Here is an 8,236-nt window from a genome sequence, read left to right as displayed (position 1 = left end):
CACCAGAGAATATCCAAGTAAAATTTTGAATCCCTTTCTTTGCCCTTCGATTTTATCATCTTCTTCTTCCTCTCTATTGCATAGTCTATAGGTATGGATGTATGTTGCTCTATGATGTTATAATTGCTTACGTGCATGAGAGTGATTTGTAAAGAGGTTGAGAGATTGAGAGGACAAATTTGAGAATGAGAGAGAGAAAGAGAGAGGGAGTTTCAGTTTGAAACCAAAACTAAAGAGAGATGAGAATTTTGGTGAATTTTTAGTGAGTGGTGATTGTGTAATGATTGTATTCCAATGATTGAGTGAGGATGATGAATATATAGAGTTTGAATTTGTAACCGATTAGGGTATTTTAGGAAGAAGTTAGTAAAGTTAGGGCACTGTTAAATTTCTTTATCTAAGTTTGTTAAATTGGATGACTCTGTTAGATTCTATTAATTTTAGTTAGGAAGTGTTCTGACTATGTTGCTTGTGCAGTTACAATTAGGTGTTAGTTAGTTTGAACTCAGTTAGTTAGTGAGGTTTGAAAAAAATAGCTAATGTTACATTGTGATGTAGACTAATATATTTGTTGCATATGCTTGCAGTTTCAGTTAAACTCTATTAGTAAGAGGTGGAGTTAATCATGATGTGTTAACTTTTATTTGCTTGGAATTTCAATTAGTAAAAAACATTGGAGTTAGTTGTTAATGTTAGTAGTCTATTGAAGTTCTGTTAACTTTCTGTCATGCTTGATTGTTGGATTTCTGTCAGTGTTAGGTTAGTTCTAAAACTACTTGGTTGGATTGTAGCTTCTATTGTTAGAATAACCAGGTCAATGAATGCTATTAAGCTGGGATCACTTGTTAGATTTAGGCGAAACTAGTTTGAAATTAGCAAGTGAGTTTGATGTGGAAGAACATTAGGTTAACTTGGATCTTTGCCACTGTTGTATTGCTAATGATTTCTTAGGTTGCAATTAGTTAAAGAGATGAAATTGGTGGAAAAGAAACTACTAGGAAATTGAGATTGGCTGAAGATATTGAGTTGAATGTCAATTAGCTAACTTTGCTTGAACAGTTAGTTGCAGTGGTAGTAATATGTTAGTGAGATCAAAGTTAGTTAAATGTGCAGTTAATGCATAAATGTTAGTATTGAAGAAATGTTGTTAGAAAATTATTGTTGGATTTTACGGACTTTGAACTATGTTATGCTATATTATGTTTAAGTTTTAATTAATGGAAGCAAGTTATGTATGTTATGATGTAAAATTTGGAAAATAATTGAGTTAGTTGAATGGTATGTACATATTGTTACTTGTGAACTAGCTATTGGTGTGTATCATGCTTTGAAATGTTAATGTTAGGACTTGAATGTGGTAAAATGAATAATATGCTATATGTTATGCTGGATTAATATGGATGTCATGGTGTATTTGTTATAATGATGCATTATGGTTGTACGTTACAGGATCAATGTGATTGAGGAATATGGAAAAGGCCATGAGCAAGTAGATCAATGTGATTGAGGAATATGGAAAAGGCCATGAGCAAGTAGACACTTTGAAAAAGATCAAGTTTTATGGAGGATTTGGAGCAAGAAGAGATGACTTGTAGGAGAAGACATTGTGAAAGTTAGGGTTTTAGGACTAGGTAGTTGACTTTGGTCAACTAGTTGACCAAAAAGTCAAGAGTTGACCAGAGTCAACGACTTGTAATTTTTGTGTGTTAGGCTTGTAACTTGAATTTTAAATGATGAAATGTTTGATGTTTTGTAATGAAATGGTTATCTCTGAATGACATATGACTTGTGCATTTAGGAAATGTTTAACTCCAAATATTTGAACTTGTTTGAACACTTTAACTTTGAACATGAACTTTAATGAATTATGATCTTGCACTACCCTATCTTGAATCCAACCAAACATCCAACTAACTTGTGTATGCAAAAGCCCATCTATGGTACCTTTTGACGAACAATCATATCTTTTCATCATCTGAATTCTTGTCATATCTTGTTTCATATTGTTTTACAATCACTTTGCTCATTGGTTGAGGATTTTGAACTTGAAGCCTTTAGAGCAATAAACTTCTTTTCTACCTCCTTGTCTTTACCTTTCTCCTTCTTCATATTCTTCTCATGCTTTTTTTCATGTTTTTCCAAGCAAGTGAGTTCTTGCTCATGTTCTTGTAGTTTGCCAAATAAATTTATGAGATCAAGTATTTTAAGATCATTCGCTTCTTTGATTGAGGTGACCTTGGGTTGCCATTCCCTATTAAGACACCTCAAAACTTTATTAGTATCAGTATCATTGGAAATAGGCTTACCAAGAGCATTCAACCGATTTATAAGATATATGAACCTTTTTTGCATGTCGGCAATGGTTTTTCCATGCTTCAAGCGAAATAGTTCAAACTATTGATTTAAGGTATTGATCCTAGATTGTTTGACTTCATTAGTTCCCTCATGGGCGAGTTTTAATGCGCCCCACATAGATTTAGAGGTTTCACAATGGGAAACACGATAATATTCATCAACACCAAGTGCAGATATGAGAATATTTTGTGCCTTCCAATCATGTGACCATAATTTCTTATCATTATCATTCCATTAATCTTCTAGTTTTGGTACGATGACACCTTAACCGCTGGTCATTGTAATTTGATTAAGACCATTAATGATGCTGTCACATACACAATTATCAATCAAGTTTATATGGATACACATACAAGCTTTCCAATAGACATAATTTTCACTAGTAAAGATGGACGCTCTATTGTACGCCCCTTTAGGTTCGATAGCCATTTTCTAATAAACGAATATTGTATCACAGAATTAACCGGAGCTCGTGATACCACTTATTAGATGATATAAAACAATCTAGAGGGGGTGAATAGATCCCAAGTTAAAAACTTTAACAAAAAGTTATTTTAAATTTTGTTATGGCGAGCGAAAATGACCCGAGCGAAAATGACCCGGATCAAATCGTCTAAACCGAACCGCTATTGAAAAACTCGGATACGCGTAAATGCAATCAAAGTATGATAATGAGTACAAATTTGATCAACAAAATTTAAACCATAACAAATTTAATGTTATAATAAAAGTAGAGACTATTACCAATAATAAAATACATAAAAATACTATTGAGAAAAATTATCGAACACCTTGTGTGCAGTCAATTTTGTTTAGAAATTTGTATGGTTTTGTTGATCTTCAAATCCAACCACAATCTAATAGATTATGATAAACTCAACAAAACCTTTTACAAATGATTATCAAAAGGTTTAATCAGACGTATTAATCATACAATCGATGAATTCAATAATATACAAATGAAACATAAGAGAGAGAGAGAGAGAGAGAGAGAGAGAGAGAGAGAGAGAGTAAACAAGGATTTGTTTAGGCACTTTCCTAATCGACCTCATTATGGGTACATCTTCCCTCAATTCAAACTCGAATTGAGATAATGAAATTAACCTTACTTTGCAAAAGTAGTATACAAGAGAAATGTACCAATCCAACCCAACAAATCCTATGTTTGGTGTTGATTCTAACACTTTCTCTTCCCTTGATCTGAGCTTGATCAAGTAACCCAACAATGCTAATTTTATTCACCGTCTTATGTTACTCCTTCGCAAGAACCTTCAGTTTTTCAAAGCCTTCACTCGATCGAATCCAAATTGTGAATTATTGTAACCCAAGATTTACCAATATGATCCACCATCTTACGCTGCTCCTTTACAAGAACCTTCTGCTCTTCAAAGCCTTCACTTGATTGAATCCAAATTGTGTAATCTTATCCAAAACCTCCAAATCCCTAATTGATCTTGAAGGAAACCCCCAACTTGGTTTTATTATTTGAAACCCTCAAAGATCTCAACCCAATTTACAATCCAATAGCCTAAATTGGACGTTATTAACACTGATTCCAGATGGCACCCAAACAAAGAATGATCATGTGTAGTCTGTTTGTGTGTATGCATAAAATGTAGGTTGAAAATGATGATAGCTCTTTGAAATCGCAATTTCATGTAGGTTTACTCTAGAACCATATTATAAATGATGCATGCCTAAAGTATTTATATGTATGCAAGTGGGAGGAAAAAGGAACACACAAGGTTTGAAAAAATCACGAATTTTTGGAAAAATGCGGTGTATGTATCGACCTATGTAAGTCGTGTTGACATGTTCAATGCATGTGTCGACCTGCATAGGTCATGAGTCAACCTGTATAGGTCATATGTCGACACATACAGTTGACACATCAAACATAAGTTATAGGCTTTAAAAATCACTTATATGTGTCAGCCTATAACTCGTATGTGTCGAATAAGAGAAAATATTTTCTTTTATGTGTCGACACATAGACTGTTTTTCCCATAAAAACATTTTTTTAATGCATCAAACCTTTTCTAACTCATTTCAAAATGTTTTTATGCTTCCTAATGCTAAGATGCATATTAAGACTCAAAGGATACTGTCCAATATACATAAATGCTTAAGTATCCTAGTTTTGACATCTTGCAAAAATACATCTAACAGAAAGTTGCAATCACACACACTTAGTCATTTTTCCCTCTTTCTTTGGCCTTTATTCTTCATTTTTGCTCCTCTTTAACTTGTTTTGATATGTTTATTCAATCGCAAGCATGCAATGATAGAGTGTTATCATGGAGCTTAAGTGCACAAACCTTTAGAAAGAGCTTATTACTCTTTGGGAGGAGGTTGAAGCTGCAAACTCTTTGCAAGAGGCAGTGAAATTACACGACTCCCCTTCTACCCTAGCGGCTCGTGTGACTAAATTGGAGGGTTCTCTTCGAGATGGAGATAAGCGATACAAGGCCTCTTATAATTCCATTGAGGAAAAGGCCATCCTAGTATAAAATTACCAAAAAGATGTAGGGGCCTTGAAAGATCTCCAAGACAACGTGGCCAGTCTGAGGCAGGCGCTCCGTGATGCTCTTCAACAGACTATATGGGAGATGCTTGGAGTTCGCGAAAGAGTGGTGAAGCAGGCGAGAAAGTTATATACTTATGTCGTAATTTCTGCTGAGGCGCTGGACTCATTTAAGTCCGCTTTTGATATGAATAAAAGAGGTGGTTCCGATGCTTCGACTTTAAATTCTTCAGCTTGATTTTATTTTTTCCTTGTATTATTTATTTCCTGCAATGTTTCTCGGGCTTTTGTGCCTTAGGTGTAACAAATTTGGATATTTAAGGAAATATTTACCTCTTCATTTCAAGTGTTTGTCGCTTTAGAGCTTTGCACTGGTCTTTACTTTAACATTATCGTTGTTTACGAATAGTCGTAACTCCAGGCTTGATCTTTTACTCTGTGAAGTATTTGTTTACTTTATAATTTAGGTTGGACAATTGGTACTCATCGGTGATGGTGGAATATTTGTTGTGGGTGCAAGAGCCTTTATTACTCCGCTTTATAAAAGAAATAATGTATTTGATTATAACAAGTTCGAAAATGTGACACTAGAATTTTCTTGCTTATTTGCAACTTAGTGCATTTAATGATGTTGGCTACCACTTATGGTTGCTATATTTGCTTGTTGTTTTTAGTGTTTATCATAATAAGGTGTTGATTTGATCATATGTATATTGAGTTTGGTAATTTGTTTGAGCTTCCAGGGTGATGTCTGGGACCGGTAAGGTTGGAGCCATGTAGTCGTACTTTATGATGTGCTCTGCATCACAGAGGAGCATTCTTGGGACAAGGGTATGATCCCCATCCCTGTCCTCGAGGCTTGGCTCATATTGAGGTGGACATCTTCAGGTTCCACCACCTATGCCTTTGGACTGGATAAATTCGAGGGGGGACGTGCCAACTACACATTAGTGCATTTAATAAGCCTCAAATGTGAGTTGTATGTTTGAGTCATATTAGAATCACAATTTTGCATTAAGTCTATATTGGATATTCAATAGGGCACGAGATGTGTTTAAGCCGTATCAGAATCGCATAAATGCGTTAAGTTCGTGTCAGATACACAACCAAGCGCATAATATGCTTTAAATCGTATCAAAATCATAAAAAGGCGTTAAGTCTGCATTGGATACACAATAGGCTCGAAATATGCTTAAGCCATATCAAAATGACATAAATGCGTTAAGTGTGTATCAGAATCATATTCATACACTTTATCTTTGTTATCCTTTTTTGACATTTCTAGCAGAAAGAGGCAAAGAGACACAACAGAGGAACAAAGATATATATATATATATATATATATATATATATATATATATATATATATATATATATAAGATTAATTACTATGCACTGTCAGTGTAAAAAGTTTTACACTATCAATTCATCACCATCACCCGTTTGCATTACTTTATAGATTTTTAAAATAAAAGTCAAACTTGTTTCAATATCCAAGGTCTATAATTAACTGACGGTGTAAAATCCTTTTACACTGTCAGTGTTTTTCAATTAAACTCTCTCTCTCTCTCTCTCTCTCTCTCTCTCTCTCTATATATATATATATATATATATATATATATATATATATATATATATATATATATATATATCGAAGGTAATTAAAACACAAGAAAAGGGGGTCCGAATTGAATTTCAAGAAATAAAACTTTTGCAACCCAAAGATAAAAATCGAATACTAAGAATAAAAATAATGAGCATAATTAATTTTATCCTGGTTCATTAATAATAAACCTACCTCCATTCCACTTGCCAATGTGATTTCGCCTTATCACTAGGCCTAATCAAACTTTATTACAACACAAAGACCAAATATCAATGTCTTCTTGAGTAATTCTAACTAAACCCTAGTCACTCAAGGAAATACAATAAAAAAGATTGAGATACAAAGTGTACAAAATGCTTCTAAGAAAGCGTAATACACAAATGAATTACAAGTATATCATACAAAATATATTATGTGAAGAGTATGAACAAAAGTTCCGTGTGTGTATACCCTTTTTCTCTCAAATATTTCACAAAATGCATTGTTCACGTATATGATAATCTCTTAGAGTGTAGCACTGTTCCATTCTTCTAAGTCTTTTTTATATAGGCAATGAAGAGATTCATTAGAGGATGGAATTGGAATACTTAAATTCATTTGTATCCTTGCATAACGGTCTATTAAAATGGGAGAAAAATGGTACAATAGTACAGTCCTTAGCCCAAAAAATCAAAGTACTAAAGGAATGTTTGATCTTGTACTATGTACTATTTTCTCACGTAAAACCTTCTTGATCTTATCTTCAATAATCAGGGGCTTTTGATAGAGAGGTCATGAAGCATGCATAAAACTAGAGTAAGAGTCTGGTTGAGAGAGGCTTCTGAAACTTGGTCTTTAGAGTCTTGATCCAGTTCATCAGAACATGGTCTTCAGAGTCTAGTGACACAGTTCCGGTTTTTTTTGGCATAGAGGTTCAGAGCTTGACAATGTCAGAAGCTTCAGAATAATAAAGATTGGGATGAGTAGAGTTCAGAAGCGATGAGTACGAAATCCAGAGTTTTATTATCTTGTAAAAACACACATCTCAGAGTCAGAGTGCATTAGGTTCAGAATCTGATGATGTCATACGTCATTCTATCAGAGTCAGAACTTGTATCTAGTATCTACACACTAAACAAAATCATTAGTGTACAATTTTTTTCTCTAAGAGTCTATGTATTATCATCAAAACATAAGGTTAGATGCATAACCAAATCTTGTTCTTACAATCTCCCACTTTTTGATGATGACAAAACCATGAATTTGATGAATAATTTTTACTTGGTTTAATCACATAAAAGGATCAGAGTGAGGTTTATAATCTCCCCCTGAGTTTTATACTATTAAAACTATTTCTCAACTTAAAACTTCGGAGTTAGGTTTGCAAGTTCCCCATGAGTTTAAGACTTAAAATAATTCTAACATATAAAAAAACTTAATTAGCATGAAGAAAGATAACTTCCCTGAACGAGGAAACCTGGTTGAAATATCCTACGATCTTTCTTGACTTCAAGTATTAAAATGTCTGGCTATTTGGAATCTATCTTGTGTTAAAGTCTTGTATCAGAACTTGATTAAAAACTCTTAATTTCTTGTATCAAGGTATGGTTGGAAGTCGGGCTTGAATCATAACTTAGTTCAAAAACCATGTAAGCCTGGTTAACGCCTTTTTAACTATGAAATCTTGGTTAACTTCTGCAAGGTCTTGGTTAACTTATCTTCTTCATAACTTGATTGAAAAAGATCTTCTCTTAGAAATATTGGTGAACTTT

This window comes from Lathyrus oleraceus, chromosome 4 (assembly GCF_024323335.1).
Source record: "Lathyrus oleraceus cultivar Zhongwan6 chromosome 4, CAAS_Psat_ZW6_1.0, whole genome shotgun sequence".
In the NCBI taxonomy this organism is placed as follows: Eukaryota; Viridiplantae; Streptophyta; class Magnoliopsida; order Fabales; family Fabaceae; genus Lathyrus; species Lathyrus oleraceus.
The sequence above is the reverse complement of the archived record's forward strand: the minus strand, read 5'-3'. Positions refer to the sequence as shown.